Genomic DNA, 16,397 nt, shown 5'->3' on the forward strand with positions numbered 1-16,397 from the left:
TTCTGCAGTTTAGCTAACTTCATAGAGATAAAATAAAAAGTGGAGGAAAAACCCCCTTACTCAACTATCTGGTAATATTTTACTTTACACTAATTTCTTTAATTTTAGATATGTGATTTTTTTCTGGTTCTGCCAATGTATTAATAGCCTTCTCTTAGCAATTTTTATTTTGATAGATTTATTTTTGATCCTCACAATTCTGTACACTTTAATATATATTGAATGGTGGTTTTTTTGTTTGTTTTGTTTTTCGAGGGGGGAGGGCAGAAGGAGAGAGAGAGAATTCCAGGCAGGCCCCACACCCAGCACAGAGCCCAACATGGGGCTGGATCTCATGACCCTGAGATCATGACCTGAGCCGAAACCAACAGTCAGACGCTTAACTGACTGAGCCACACAGGCACCCCTGAGTGGTGGTATTAATTGATGGTCCATTATTTCTTCTGCAGATTCTCATTTCTATCTCACTCCATTAGAGAGTTCTGAATTTTCATAAAGAATAGAATTCTCTTTGTTAGACTAGTGTCCAGAATCTATAAAGAACTTAGCAAACTCAACACCCAAAGAACAAATAATCCAATCAAGAAATGGGCAGAGGACATGAACAGACATTTCTGCAAAGAAGACATCCAGATGGCCAACAGACACATGAAAAAGTGCTCCATATCACTCGGCATCAGGGAAATACAAATCAAAACCACAATGAGATATCACCTCACACCAGTCAGAATGGCTAAAATAAACAAGTCAGGAAATGACAGATGCTGGCGAGGATGCGGAGAAAGGGGAACCCTCCTACACTGTTGGTGGGAATGCAAGCTGGTGCAGCCACTCTGGAAAACAGCATGGAGGTTCCTCAAAATGTTGAAAATAGAACTGCCCTATGACCCAGCAATTGCACTATTGGGTATTTACCCTAAAGATACAAACGTAGTGATCCAAAGGGGCACGTGCACCAGAATGTTTATAGCAGTAATGTCCACAATAGTCAAACTATGGAAAGAACCTAGATGTCCATCAACAGATGAATGGATCAAGAAGATGTGGTATATATACACAATGGAATACTATGCAGCCATCAAAAGAAATGAAATCTTGCCATTTGCGACAACATGGATGGAACTAGAGCGTATCATGCTTTGCAAAATAAGTCAAGCAGAGAAAGACAACTATCATATGATCTCCCTGATATGAGGAAGTGGTGATGCAACATGGGGGCTTAAGTGGGTAGGAGAAGAATCAATGAAACAAGATGGGATTGGGAGGGAGACAAACCATAAGTGACTCTTAATCTCACAAAACAAACTGAGGGTTGCTGGGGGGAGGGGGTTTGGGAGAAGGGGGTGGGATTATGGACATTGGGGAGGGTATGTGCTTTGGTGAGTGCTGTGAAGTGTGTAACCCTGGTGATTCACAGACCTGTACCCCTGGGGATAAAAATATATGTTTATAAAAAATAAAAAATTAAAAAAAAAAAAAGAAATAGATATCTGAACTCCCAATGATCACTGCAGCATTATTTACAATAGCCAAGATATGAAAACAACCTAAATATTCATTGACAAGTGAATGGATCAAGAAAATGTGGTATGTATGTATATATAGAAAATACAAATGAACCAAAGTTGTATATTTTTTCCTATCTTCTTTCATCCAAAGTACATAATATTTGTAAGCTTCTATAGGAGTTCTAGCAATATACTAAAATTTTTTTAGAGTTCTGTGGATACATACAGAAAATGCTGTACTCTACCAGAATAAAGAAATATTTTTTAGAAATTAAAAAAAAAAAGAATCCTCTTTGTTAGCTCAATTTAAAGCTAAAATTTTGATTGTCAGAAGTACACAATTATTGCTCCCTTGTCATTTAAAAATTTTTTTAATCATTGAAAAAATCCTGAAGACATGGGGAGTATGTAATATGTAACATACACAATAATATTTGCTATATTAAATAGCAAACATGTAGAATATTTCACTTTCAGGAATTTACTTAGTCATGAATAAATGAAATCTGATATTCCTTTAGCAGCTGTTAGTGGTGAAAGGTCAATAAGGTGTATTTGGTAACTTGGTGAATTAGTGAGTTGATCTGGCTTGCTGTTGGGGCCACTAGAGAGAGTTAAGGTGCTACATGACTGGTTAGGAACACTGGATTTGAAGTCATGTAACCCTTGGTTTGGCGAACCACAGTGATTAAAGGCAAACTTGTAATCAAACTATTCCAGGTTTGACAAGCACGTAACTCCTCTCGGATTCAGTTTTCTTATCTGGAAAATGTGGCCAAAAATTCTATCCACTTCATGAACTTGTTTGAAGATTAAATGACAGTGTATATATATGAAGTATTTGGTAATAGTGCCTGCATACGGCAAGGTCTTAGTGAGACTTATATACTGTAATAACGAGGAAATAGAGTTAAGTTTCTTTTATGTATTCTTTGGTTAAAAGCAATGATATATACTCTCTGAGGATTTTTGTTTTTGTTTTTGTTTTTGAAATCAAGTTTAGCTAAAGATAAAAAAGGGCTATCAGAAAACTGATTTTAATGTAAATGGATTCTACTTATGCATTTGTGAAAGATCCAAAGTCAAAACCAGATGCATCCAGCTCTTACAGTTAGAAGAACATGCAACCCTTGACCTCAGAGTCCTGAACTCAGGTCCCACACTGGGCATGGAGCCTACTTAAAAAACTAAATCAATAAATTGTCAGAACTAAAAAGCACAAGTCACAATAAAAAAGGACTTCCCATTTGTGTAATTCTGAATTTGCTTCTAGACTTCATATAGCTCCTCTAAACAAAACAAAACACTGGAAGAAATTGCAGTTGTTTTTTTTTCTTCACATCTGTTTTTTATTACATGGTGTTTCAATTTTTAATATTTCCAACACTAATTTCTTTTTTCAGATCTTCCAAGTTGCAATTGCCCCAGAAATGGTGACCTGCAGCTCTCCATCAACTGCACTGTTGACAGAAATGACTCAAACTGCTGAAGGATTATCTAGGTTAATGAAATGCAAAAAGTTCCTGAGAGACAATACAAACTTCATAGGGTTGTCATTAGGTTGCCCCTAATCCAAGCTGAATGCCCTACTTTCCCATGTCTGTTTGGATCCCAGTTGGAATGAGAGCTAAGAAACAGCTTCTCTTCTGCTCTCTGCCCAAATTCTGTTCCTTTCAAACACTTTCCTAGTGACAGTCCCTCCCAAAATCCCTATGTCTAGCTACAGGACTTATTCCTACTCCCTAGTTTGAGGACTGATCACATCATAAAAACCATCACTGCCATTTCCATAAACACACAACCTTCATTTTGATATCGTATCATATAGTCTTAGAAACTTAATGTTATAAATTTAAAACATGGTAATTTTCAAAAGTTATAAAACCAGTTAAGGAGAAGAAAAAAAGGAAACTATTAAATCAAGGTCTGTATTTTGGGTTTAATAAACTTACAAGGCACCTCAATTAGAAGAAGTCACACTGGATACCAACAAAGTAAGGAAGAACCCAGTCATTTGTCAATGAGTGAAGCTTGTGAGATGTCAAGAGCCTGTGAAACAATGTTAAGAGAGCTTCTAGAGCCCACAGGGAAGGACAAAGTGTCCTTTGGTAGCAAAAGAGGTGATGGGACCATGGGTGCTGTCTTCTACCACTGAATGTCCTGAAAAGGTAAACTGTAAGCGCCATGAACTGTAGGTACCATAACTTCCTTACTCACTGTGGTGAGTACTCTTGCTTACTCACTTCCTTACTCACTCACCCCTAGATGCTCACATTTGCTTGCATGCATGCAATATATAGAGATAAATGAATAAATGAATGAATGAATGCATGCATGAATGAACCAACACAGTCTTCAAAAATTCAGATGATGATGCGGCTGTAGGTAATGTTCAGCTGTTGCACACTGTTGTAAACAAAAATAATTAATCTGACATAGGAAAGAATTTTCTGGGTACAAGGTGTTTCAGACAAGTAGCTAAAGTAGCGACAGTTAAAGAGAAGGAATACCCACCATAAGCTAAATACAAATTAGTTCACTTGTAGACATTTAGAAAAAAGTAAGAACATATGGCAATGCCCTCTATCAAGCCACAACATTCTGCCAAAGCACGGGATGAGGTTCTGCTTAGAGATACGGAAGCACTGCACAGATTCGTCCTCGGTTCATGCTGTTTTTGTCTTTTGGAAAGCCTGGGCCAGGCTGAGATTTACAGTTGTCACAGCTCACTCTTGGCTGATAACGTGCTGCCACCACCACAAATCTTTCTAATTGAAAACCCAGTTTGTGAGAACACAGTCCACTTGAAGTGCCAACCACAGAGAGAACTGTCGATTTACAATGTGTCGTGCCTCTTATATTTCACACAGAAATGATGCAAATGAAGTCTTAAAACCACAGTGCATGAATCAAGTTTCTTTGGGTCATGTTAGTTGTCACGCAGTCACAAGATGAACTACAACTCATTTTAGGTTGGTACATGATGCCCCAAAACTGACCAGCGGAAATGCTACTGTGTCTTCAAAGATGAAAACACAGACCTTTTCAAGCACTTGAAGTTGGTAAAATAGGATCTTTTCACCTAGAAACTACACCTAGCTTTGGAGTTGCCCTGGACATGGGCAAGAGGTACAGTGAATTCCATTTTATCCGGAATCCAGATGATTTTATGGATGAAATAACTGCTTTGTGTTCGGGGCACTCAACCCTTATGAGAGAGTTAAACCAAAGTAAGCAAACACGTTTAAGAAAGCTATTGAAAAAAGCAACTTGCAATGATGGCAGCATACCCAGCCTGATCCGCTCCATCTTTCATTAAGACAAGTAACTAGTGTTACTTACTAGTGATGTTTACAGTGGCCATGTCATTACAGAGATCTGAGCTAACTTCTGAATCAACAAAGATTACATTTTGCTCAATTTAGTGTTAATGGTGATTACCTTTCATCGTATTTTGGTTATACCTCCCATATAGAATGGGTGGTAAATCTCACTTAATGAGACTGTTCAATTAACCACAATGGCCCATTTCCTTGGCATTAAGGGGAGAATGTTCCTGACCACAGCTGAACTGGACTATTTACCTTCTTTATTTCACAAATGCAAAAGTAATCCAATCCATCTGGGGAGCTTAATGGCCCACAAGAATAGGAATGTTTGGGTACAGGGGTCTTCCCCCAGTATATTTGTAGCTGTTTTAATTCTTCCTCCAACAGTATAGTAATAGTCTCAGAGAAAAAAAAATATCAGGACAAATGAAAACACCAAATTACATTACTATACCTATAATTAAGCAGCCACATTTAATTATTTCTTAAAATACCAATTTTCCCTCACTTTAACCATATAAAGAAAAATTCACCTTACACGCTAAAAACTGTGAAACATATTGGTTTTCCCCAACATCTTCAAATATGTAACTTGTTTATTCAAAGAATCTAGCTGTATTTCACAGCTTTGCTCTTGGCACAGTTGCTTCTTAAATTAACTACATAGTGATAATGAGCCCTTCAAAACCAGCATGATTACGGCTTATTCTATTTCTCTTTAGAATTCTCCTCCTAGATGTGGCTGTATTTCAACTACTTGAATCTTCTTGGGAATGGAATAGAAAAAGGAGACAGATCAAGGTCTTTTTCATTTAGCTAAAGATATAGTAAATTTGTGAAGGTCAGAAACTGCTGCCCACCATGAACTCAGACTATCCATGAGTGGTATTTATCCTTGTCAATGGTTACATACTCTGGAAGATGGAAAATGGCATCCACACATCTGGTTTTGGCCTTTGGTCATGCTCTTGAATCCTTTGACTTCTGCTCATTCTTGTGGTGCTTCTGTTCCCTTTTTGTCTATGGCTGTATTTCTTTGGTATGGATTTCAAACCTTTACTCCCCACCATGTAAAGAAGTCTGTTCTGTCAGATATTTAGGGATGATGCTTACTCTTCCTTATTGAATAAATTTGATAAGTCGTTACTGAATGAATCTTTTCACAGAGAGACCATTTGTTCTGTCCTCATAGGACACAATCCTGCCTTCCAAGATCAACTAAGGACACACTATCCAAAATCAAACATGAATCTCCTCCACTCAGACAGCCGTCCTAAAACAGAATTTGGGGCCCATGTCAAGAAGTGGCTGAGCCGATGTGATACAGAGTCTGAACAAATCCAGGAAGTTGGCTCTGAAGAAGGAAAGTTTCAGAGGACAGTTATATCAGAAGAGTCTGAAAGCCTGAAGAAAAAAATAAGAGGTGGAGTAACTGAGGAGGCCAAGTGAGGGATTCTGTGTCCCTTTGATAAGCATTTAGGGAAGATTCTGCAAGACTCAGAAGAGGCTCTCATGGTGCTTATCAAAACCACACTGGGCATGTCTTAAGCATCATGGCTAAAAGTCTAGACTCTCTTCTGTCAATGGAATCTTGAAACTAGAAGGTACCTTAGAGATCACCAGTCCCTCACTACTCAGGTGTGGTCCCTGGGCAAGCAGCACTGGCATCATCGGGGAACTTGTTAGAGATGAAGCATTTCAGACACACCTCATACCTACTGGATGGAAGGTGCATGTTAACAAAAGCTCCAGGTGACCCATGTGCACATCACAATTTGAGAGGCACAACTATAGTCAGTCCTCTGCTCTTTGCAACACTCCTTGCGTATCTGAATATTTAAAGAGATGAGACATCCAATACTTTGCATGAGAATAGGAAGTATTAGTAATACCTCCAGAAAACTGAATCATAATCATGCTTCTGACAAATTTCTCCCCTTTGTCCTCGTAGAATTTCAATAAATTCCCTCTGTTGCTTGAGAGCTTTTATGATGTGTGGTCACAGCTCTTAAGTCTCCCCGTGGAATGAGCACCTAATCCAAATTCTCTGATTTATAAAATGTTAGCACTCCAGGCCAGTGCGAAATCTTGGCATCTGGGTAGAAGACCTGAGTCCAAATCCAAGCAAGGGAGGATCAGTCACTACATCTTGTTGGGTGAGAAGAGAGATTATTACTTGGGAAATAAAAGTTAAAGAAGACTCACGGTTTCAAGAACAAGGCCTCAGGAAGAGAAAATTGTCCTACGTTCTTGGATGGAAGTGGTGTTAGCAGCCTTCAGGTAAATCTGTCATGACATTCTCCTTTCCCCAGTGGCCCTGGCTGACTTTATCTGAGTCATCTCCTTCTTAACATATTTGCCTGAAGAGGAATTTCATGTGGCCATCATGGAGCTGCTACTGACACAACCCCACCCCCCTAGACCTGTTCCTATGGAATGCAAAAACCAGAAGCTTTTAAGGAGTCTCCATATGCCATAAAGGACGACAAGGCACTGGAACCTTGTTGATGCCTAGTCTGCTATCTCTAGCTGCCTGGAGCCTGGTTGAGGGCTGTGAGGCCAAATCCAGACTCAACTGAGAGTGGTCAGGATCTTGTTATTATGTCTCCTGTAGGTCTAAAGAAGGGAGATGGAGCAGAAGCACCAGCCCTGCATCATACAGTATCCATATGTACAAGCATACAACACAACATTTCTGTCTTAGAGTTCATGACATCATCACATAAAATCTCTTACCTCTTGGCTCCAGAAAAGTTTTTGGAAGAATGTTGATAATAATGTGGAATTGCTTTAATTATACTAATCATTCTTCTCTTTAAAAATCCAGGGTAATTAGTGACCACTATTCAGAATTTAATCCAAAATTTCAGGAGCTCTTCTTTAATTTGTAATGTCCTCTTTATATCTGTTTCTTCAGTGTGCTACCATTAAATAAGGTGTGGACAACTACAGATACAGGTACCCAGCCCAGCTGTAGAATCTCTCTCCCACCTTTCATTTTATTCATCCCCATTGGTTTGACAGTTGTAAGTCAGGCAATCCATGCTAGAGCTACTCTCCCATTATTTGGCTATACACAGATGAGGACAGAGACCCAGCTCACACACAGTTTCTTCTAACTCCATTAGTTGCTATGCAACCAATCATTGGAACCTTCCTGATCCAAGACAGAACAGGCCAGTGTACTATGAAGTGTCTCGGTTGTCATACATGTTCAAGTCCACCACTTCTGCAAACACATTGGATGCTGTGTCATACAGGTGACACACAAAATCTCCATGTCTTACAGAGTAAGAAAAGAAAATAACTTAGAAATAGTCCTCAAGAGTTCTAATACTTCTCCAAAGTAACTGGGTGCCTGGGTGTCTCAGTTGGTTAAGCAGCTGCCTTCAGCTCAGGTCATGATCCCGGGGTCCTGGGATCAAGCCCCGCATAAGGCTCCCTGCTCAGTGGAGAGCCTGCTTCTCTCTCTGCCTGCCTCTCTGCCTATGTGTGCTCTCTGTCAAATAAATAAATAAAATCTTAAAAAAAAAAAAGTAACTAACTGAAGAACTTCTTTTAGTCCTATGAAAATTTGTATGTGCATATACATAATTTTTAAAGTGATATGAATGATTTGATATGGAAATCTCAATTATCACTTTGGAGTCACATGCCTCTAAATGAGAAGAATGCTGGTAATTCAATCCTTCAGGAATCCAGGCATGCAGGCCCCAAATCCAGTCAACATCAGATGGGGTAATTAAAAGCAATTGATTCAACAAGCAGCTGGGTCCTCCCCGTGTGGACACTTCATTTTGAATCAGTTTTTTATAAAAAATGATGAACAGAATCAGGGCATATCTATAGATCCCAATAATTCTTTACATCAATTCATCTGATTCACATGATCAGCTGTCTTGCCCCCTTTTAGAAACCATCTGTCTTGACTCAATATTCAATTTCTAAAGGTTTGAAATTTTCATCAGCTTTATTATCCTTCAAACATGCGCTCTTGTTCTTTCAGATGAAGCTAAGGTTGACTATATCACTGTGATTAAATAAGCATGAGTGAAATTGTGATTTTAAATAAAACAGTGTGCAAGCTATAATTTCAAGAGGATAAAAAAGATATGGCAGGCAAAAATGAAATAGTCTTTCAAACACACACTGGCAGCAAATAAAGAGCTTAGCACAATGACGGCATAAAATAAATGATTTTTTAAAAGTTAGCTATTTCAAGTTGCAAATATTTTTTCCAGCTTTATAATATTTATATTCAGGAGAAGTGAATCGGTTCAAATGAGGGACTAAAACGCAGACCAGAGTTCACCGTGCTTCCACCATAACGAACACACTGCCCTGTCAGCACAATAATATCTGAAATGTTAATGACTTCTCTGGCACTGATGCAAACAATTTTAAAAGGTAATGTGACAATGGTTTTTCAGAGACTCTGAGCTTTCAATTTAAAAAGGAAGTAATGTTGGACCACCACCACCATCAACTGCTACTTCACCTTGAACTGACAAAGGGAATTCTATTTTTAAGGAATGTGTTCAGTTTTAAAAGGAGATTATGAAGCCATTTTAATTGTTTTTAAAATAAATTAAAAAAAAACCCTCACACCCTTGGGTGCTCAGGAGGCCCTATCCCACAAGACATCTAAAATCGGCCTCCTCGCCTCTCCCACAACTGCAGTTTCTATACCAGCCAGACGTGTGGCTGCTCCCGGTCAGCCAGGCAGTTCATGCTTATCAAATGTCCACCAAGTGTTAGTCTGTAATAGGCTGTCTATAAAATGTCAGATTGAGTGCTTAATTTGGCTTTGCTGAATGTCAAGGACATCATTAATGGTGTTATTTTTTCTGGCTAGATTTAAAAGCTATTTCACGAGGCCTCTTCTTGGTGGATATTAACTAAATGACTGCTCATCAGGTACAAGTTGCAGAAAGCCAACAACTACTCCTGGACAACAGCTATGACTTAGGTGAAAAATCGAGAATATTTGAACTGTGGGTGATTTTTGTCATTTTTGACAGTTCCTTGAAGCTATAGTTGTTTGTAGGTTATTTTAAAAGCCACCATTGCCTTAAGAAAAGTCAATTGCAGCATGTTAAATCCCCCTTTCTGAACCAGATTCTGGTATTTTTGGAGTTATAAGTTGAGGGGACAAGACCATACACTACCACATTAGGTTCCCAACTAATTAACCAAGGACTCAAAACTTATGAGCAGCCAGGTGTCCAGTCTTCCCTGGCTCCTGATTCCCTAGTGGCTTTGGGTGATATGTTTTATGTAAGACTAGGCCTGCTGGATCTGAGAAAACAGCTAAGTGTCTGTTGGGTCACAAGTCTTTTGGACTAAGTACTTAAACTCCCCCTTCAGCAGTGTACATTTCCTAAGAACCTAATTAGTTCTATGTTAGAGAGCTGGTACAATCATCACTCTCCTGGCTTTTAATTTGATCTCAGCATCAGCAACACCATATTCTCATGCATGGGAAGAAACCAGAATTTAGCGCTCCATGTCTCTGAGCAACCTTCTGCTTTCCACTCCCACACCAGCAATTATGCAGAGAGATCTGTGTGGATAAAGACAAACAAAATGACAGTTTCAACAAAGATCATTTTTACTTATGTACGTTGAAATGGGTATTGCGGACAAGTTTTATGTTTAGCGCTCTGTGGACCCAGGCATTCTTGTCACTACTGAATAAATCTGATCCAAACCCCAGAGGGGAAAGGGCTGTGGCTTAAGTTCCCCAAAGTTTAATAAAAAATGAAATGGTAGCTTTTTGTCTTTACTGGGTTTTTTTTGTTTTTTGTTTTTTTACTAATATACATAATCCACGAATATAGCCTTCATTAAAAATTAAGTTATCATACATAAAAACTGAAGTCTTATTTTCTGAAAAAGTAGTATTAATGCAAGCCTGAGAAGGGCAAAGGAGCAAGTCATGTGGTTACCTAGATTAATGCAGGGAGATGAAATGGCTGTGCAAAGGCCCTGAAGTGAGAGCTTGACAGGTGTATCTGCAGAATAACAAGGAGGCCATTGTGATTGGAGTGGAGGGAGGCCTGAAGAGGTAGAATCAGGTAAACAAACGAGGTTGGCTGATACGCTGAGTGAAAGTAGAAGTCATCAGAGGGGGCTGAGCAAAAGTGATATAATCTGACTTGTATCTTCATTAAGATCAGTGGGGCTGCAGTATTGAAATAGATTCCAAGAGATCGAGGATTGAAGGAGAATGATAAAGTAGGAGGATTTTGCAAAACCCCAGGCATAAGAAGATAGTGGCTTCCACCAGCTGGTAGTAGTACAAGTGGTTAGAGTCTGAATAAATTTTGAAAGTAGCACCGTGGGACTTGTTGGCAGCTCGGATGCAAGAGAAAGGAGTCAGGAATTGCAGGGTGGTTTGGGGCCTGCATCAACAGTTGCTATTAACTGAAATGGAGAATACTGTGCAAGGAGCAGATTTGTGGCCGGAAAACAGGAGTTTGATTTGGACACATTAGATTTGGGATACCTCTTTAAAAAAGGTTTATTTAGAAGTGCCTGGGTGGCTCAGTCAGTTAAGCATCTGCCTTCAGCTCAGGTCATGACCCAGGGTCCTAGATTCAAGTCTCACATGGGGCTCCCTACTCAGCGGGGAGTCTGCTTCTCTCTCTCCCTCTGCTGCTCCCCCTGTGTATTTCTCTCTCTCTCCTGCTCTCTGTTAAATAAACAAAATCTTTTTTTAAAAGAATATTTTTAAATTTATTTATTTATTTATTTGAGAGAGAGGGTGAGAGACCATGGTGGGAGGGGCAGCAGGAGAGAAATCCTTAGGCAGACTCCCACTGAGCACACAGCCTAGGTAGACTTTGCTCTCAGAACTCTGTGATCAGGACCTGAGCTCAAGTCAAGAGTCAGAGGCTGACTGAGTTACCCAGGCTTCCCTGTGATACTTCTTAAACATCAAGGTAGAGATGATGGTCATTGGATATACCAATTCTGCATTTTAGGAATAGGTCCAATCTGGAGATAGAAATTTGGGAGCCATCATCTATGATGATTAATTTTGCCAGTTCGAGCAGATCATGCAGTTCCCTGCTATTTGGTCATACATTATTCTGTGTGTATCCATGAAGGTATCTCTGTGAGAGATTAACATTTGAATGGAAGAGCTGAGTAAAGTGGGTTTCTCTTCCTAATGTTGGTGGGCCTCGTATGATCAGTTAATGGCCTGGGTAGAACAAAAGGCTCACCAACAGAGGATTCTCTTTGCTTGGCTGCCCTCAAATTAGAATGTTGACTTTTTCCTGCCTTTGGCCACACACTCACATTGGCTCTTCCTGGGTCTCAAGCTTGAAGTTTTAGACTGAAACTACTCTATTGGTCCCCTTGAATCTCCAGCTTTCTGATTGCATAGATCTTGGGACTTCTTAGCTTCTAGAGAGTTGCATAAGTCAACTCCTTATAATAAGCTTCTCTCCCTATATATAAGATCCTATTGTCCTCTTCGTTCTGTTCTATGGAGCAGAACGGGATGGAGACTCCTAATACATCATTTTATATAATCACATAGATATGTATATTACATGTATGTGTGTGTGTGTGTGTGTGTGTGTGTGTATAGCCCAGTAAAGCCATGGAACAGTACAAGATTATCATGAAAGCTGGTACAGACAGAAAAGAAGTGCAAAAACTGAATCCTGGCCACTCTAATTTTTAGAAGTTGGGGAAATGGGGCAAAACCAGAAAAGAATATAGAGAAATAGCAGCCAGTAAGTGGAGGAAAACCTGGAAAACCCAAAAGCCCAGTGAAAAAAGTGTTTCAAAAAATAGGAAGTAATCAAGCTGATGATGAGTTTTTAAAAAAGAGGACTGAAAATTGATTATTGGATTTAGCTATATTTAATTTACAATTTTTTATCTATGCTCATAAGTGAGATATGGCTTTTTTTTTCTTTTGCTGCCCTTGTTTTTTGGCAATAGAATTATGCTAGCCTTATAAGTAAGGGGTGGCTTTCTATTTTCTTTCAGACTTAAAAAAAAAGTTTATTTAATAAGGGAAATAACTGTTAACTAAAGAGTTGGAAGCATTAACATGTAAAAAACTCTGGGCCCACTGTCCTTCTGAAGAGGCGTGTGGCTACTTTTTGATACTACAGTAATTTCTTAAATTCCCTTGTCTTTTGGTCTAATTTTGTTAATTCCTATTTTTCTAGAAACATAATCTGCCAAGGTATTGAAGTGTATTGGTATAAACTTTCTATGGTAGCTCTAATAATCATTTTTACTTTTTTAAGCCTCTAAATATCAACTTTTTTATTTTTTATATCAAAAACCTTGTGCTTCTTATATATGGCCTCTTCCTGTTTTACAATTCTTCAATGCATTTGTACCAATTTTTCCTAAATAATTCATATTTTTCAAAAATAGTTGAAAAAATACTTGATGTTAATTTTTTCTATTTCATGAATACCTCTTTTATCCTTATTTCCTTTCAGCTATTTTATTAGCATTTATTTTATAATTCCAATGTTTGAGTTGTAAATATAGTTCATTATTCTGAGTCTTTCCTATTTTTAAATGGATGCGCCAAAGCTTGGAGAGGACACTGTGATGTGTCACCCAGATCCCTCTTATTTATTTATTTATTTATTTATTTATTTATTTATTTATTTGTCAGAGACAGAGAGAGAGGGAGAGAGAGCGAACACCAGCAGACAGAATGGCAGGCAGAGCCTGAAGGAGAAGCAGACTCCCTGCTGAGCAAGGAGCCCGATGTAGGACTCGATCCCAGGTCTCTGGGATCATGACCTGAGCCGAAGGCAGCTGCTTAACCAACTGAGCCACCCAGGCGTCCCTCACCCAGATCCCTCTTTACAGAAGAATTTGTGGTCCAGGCTTCTGGGAAGCTGAGGATGGCCTCCGCCACTGAGAATGCCTTGTCCAAGACCCTTCCCTGGGTAGCCCATAGTTAATGACTGATAGATGCAAGAATATGAAGTCCTGGCCACGTCCATCCATACGGAAGGGCATTTTAGCTCCAGAATTCCCTGTAGAGTCAGCTGAGACTATTGTTGGGCTTAACATCAAAGATCAACTTCTCCTTCTCAACCTTGCTTTCTTCACCTCCCTCTGTGGGTGCTGATTCCAAGTGATCTTCACACTAAACTCTCTGAGAGTCTTCTACCCAGGGAACCCAAACTGCAAAAAGGCTACAGTTGTCCTTCTCCAAATCCGTATTAAGAAAAATCCATTAACTGGTACTTAAATATTTTGCTATTTCAACACTCATTTTCCCTTTAAATTGTGAATTGTGCAGAGTGCTTTTAAAAAAAAATCGGGGTGCCTGGGTGGCTCAGTGGGTTAAAGCCTCTGCCTTTGGCTCAGGTCATGATCCCAGGGTCCTGGGATCCAGCCCCACATTGGGCTCTCTGCTCAGCAGAAAGACTTGCTTCCTCCTCTCTCTGTGCCTGCCTCTCTGTCTACTTGTGATCTCTGTCTTTCGAATAAATAAATAAAATCTTTAAAATAAAAAATTAAAGTGTATGAGAGATAAGACTATTAACTTTGTTACTGATTCCTGGTTTCCATGAGTTCCTCATGGCCTACTCAGAATGACCTATTTAACTTTTATAACTTTTATAACTTTTATACTTTTTATAACTGTTTCATGTGCATTGAAAATGCATGTGGTCCAGATCCTCTATCTTAATTTTTATTATTATTTTTAATCTACACGATCTGCTAGTTTCAGAGAGAAGAGTATTAAAAATATCCAACCAGAATTGAGGATTTATTGACTTCTTTCTATGATCCTATTATTTTCATATTTTGAAGCTTTATAGTAAGTAGATATAGGCCCATCACTATTGCCTTCTTGATAGATTGTTACTTTGATCAGCACAGAATATCACTTTCTGTTCCTTCTAATTCTGTTTATTTTGAATTCTACTTTGTGTCATACTAATATCATTACACATACTTCATTAGTGTCTGACTAATATATATTTTCTGCAATGTTTCTCTTGTAAACAAAATATACTTAGTTTCATATTTTAAATGAATCTGTGTTTGTGCCTTTGGATGACCTTGAACAATTTATATATATTGTTATTACTAAATTATTTGGTCTAATTTCTGCCAACCCATGTTGTGTTATTTTTCATACTTTTTTTCCCCTCGTTTTTTCCCTTGGATATACGTAGCAATGAAAAATTCTCTTCATTAAACATTAATTACGCTTACTGTAAATTCTCTTCCTGATTGCCTTCAGAGCCATTTTCCACACTGTCATAGTTTCATACATTCCTTGAGTCTGTTGATGATTCTATATGAATTAAGGGGATGTGACATTATAATCTTAGTTTTAGAACAGATAAACCCAAATTCTCATGGCTTTGCTCACTCGTGACACAGTCCAGTGTGTGTATTCCTAGCTGAGAAACCATCCACATTATTTAGTGTCCAGGCTCTTTTCATCTCAGGGCTCTGCTCCGTGAGTTTCTATCTGGCTTGCAGATGAGGAAAAAGACTGTGGAGCAGCAACATCTGCTCACAACCACTTTATCCTTCGAATAGCTTACACCTTCTAATCACAGGCACCTGGCAAGAACTGGTCATGTGGCCCCACCAAGATGCAAGGGGTGCTGGGAAAGGAAGTCCCTGGAGGAGCAGACACCTCCAAGCAACAATTCCAGAAGGGAAGCATAAATCATTGCGGATTAACTGGCTATTTCTGCCTCATTCCTTTTTCTATGCCTTCCTGAATTATTTGGTTCATCTATCAGTACTTCTACAATAGAAAACTTTGGCCCCTTTGCTGACACAATTCATTTCTCTATGCTCTGTGCTCTTGTCCACCTGGTCCTTGCATGAACCCTAGCCTTCGGTTTTGGGTTTGCCATTATCTGTCCCATTAGCAGCCCCCTCCAGAATGTTATGCTGCCAGCAAACCTTTACCTATAAGCAAGTAGACAAGCTCCTCACCTAATAATGAGGGGATTCCGTCTGGTGGCCTAAGCCTTGGATGAGAACCTGGGGTATCAGAAACCCCCAGTTGGAATTAGCTTTGCCATCTGTCTCTGAGCTCAAGTAAGATCTTTGAGACACAATCAGCTTGACTCTGCTTATTAATCCTCTAAATCGCACATGCATGGAGTAACCCAAGAAGGCATACACAGGATTCTCTTTCCTTAAAATTAACATCTGTAAAGTGAAATGTTATATTTGTTTGCCCAGTTCTAGTCATATCCTCTTCAAGAACCAAAAGTCATTCTAACTTGCTCTGACACTGAGTATTCAGTAGAGTAGGAGGCAGATGAGCAAGGGGTAGAGAACCTGGGCTTTGGAGTCCAATAAATAAAATTTGAGCTTTAGGGTTGCAGTAGCTATGTGACCTTGGCCAGGTTACCTCACCTCCCTAGGCCTCAGTTTTCATAAGCACAAGCACAAAATGAAGGTATCTATCTCAGACAACCATTACATACTATCTGGCTTGCAGTAGGCGCTCAATCAGAATTTGTCAAATGAGTCAATGAGCTCTTTTCCTTAACCTTTGGAGTGTCCATGAAGTCATTTCTAATTC

General features: G+C 39.1%; 1 protein-coding gene across 7 annotated transcripts in view; it reads right to left on the minus strand.

Moving 5' to 3' along the window:
- Nucleotides 1-16,397, minus strand: part of KLHL32 (kelch like family member 32) — a 248,709-nt gene that overhangs the window by 151,886 nt on the left and 80,426 nt on the right. Inside the window, exon 1 of one of the 7 annotated variants that reach the window (XM_059177033.1) lies at nt 7,574-8,170. The exons of the other annotated variants lie outside the window; for them this stretch is intronic. The gene's annotated coding sequence lies outside the window, so the exon portion shown is untranslated. Of the gene's footprint in view, nt 1-7,573; nt 8,171-16,397 lie in introns of those variants that run through there. 7 annotated transcript variants of the gene reach the window in all.

The sequence above is a fragment of the Mustela lutreola genome, chromosome 6 (assembly GCF_030435805.1).
Source record: "Mustela lutreola isolate mMusLut2 chromosome 6, mMusLut2.pri, whole genome shotgun sequence".
Classification (NCBI taxonomy): domain Eukaryota; kingdom Metazoa; phylum Chordata; class Mammalia; order Carnivora; family Mustelidae; genus Mustela; species Mustela lutreola.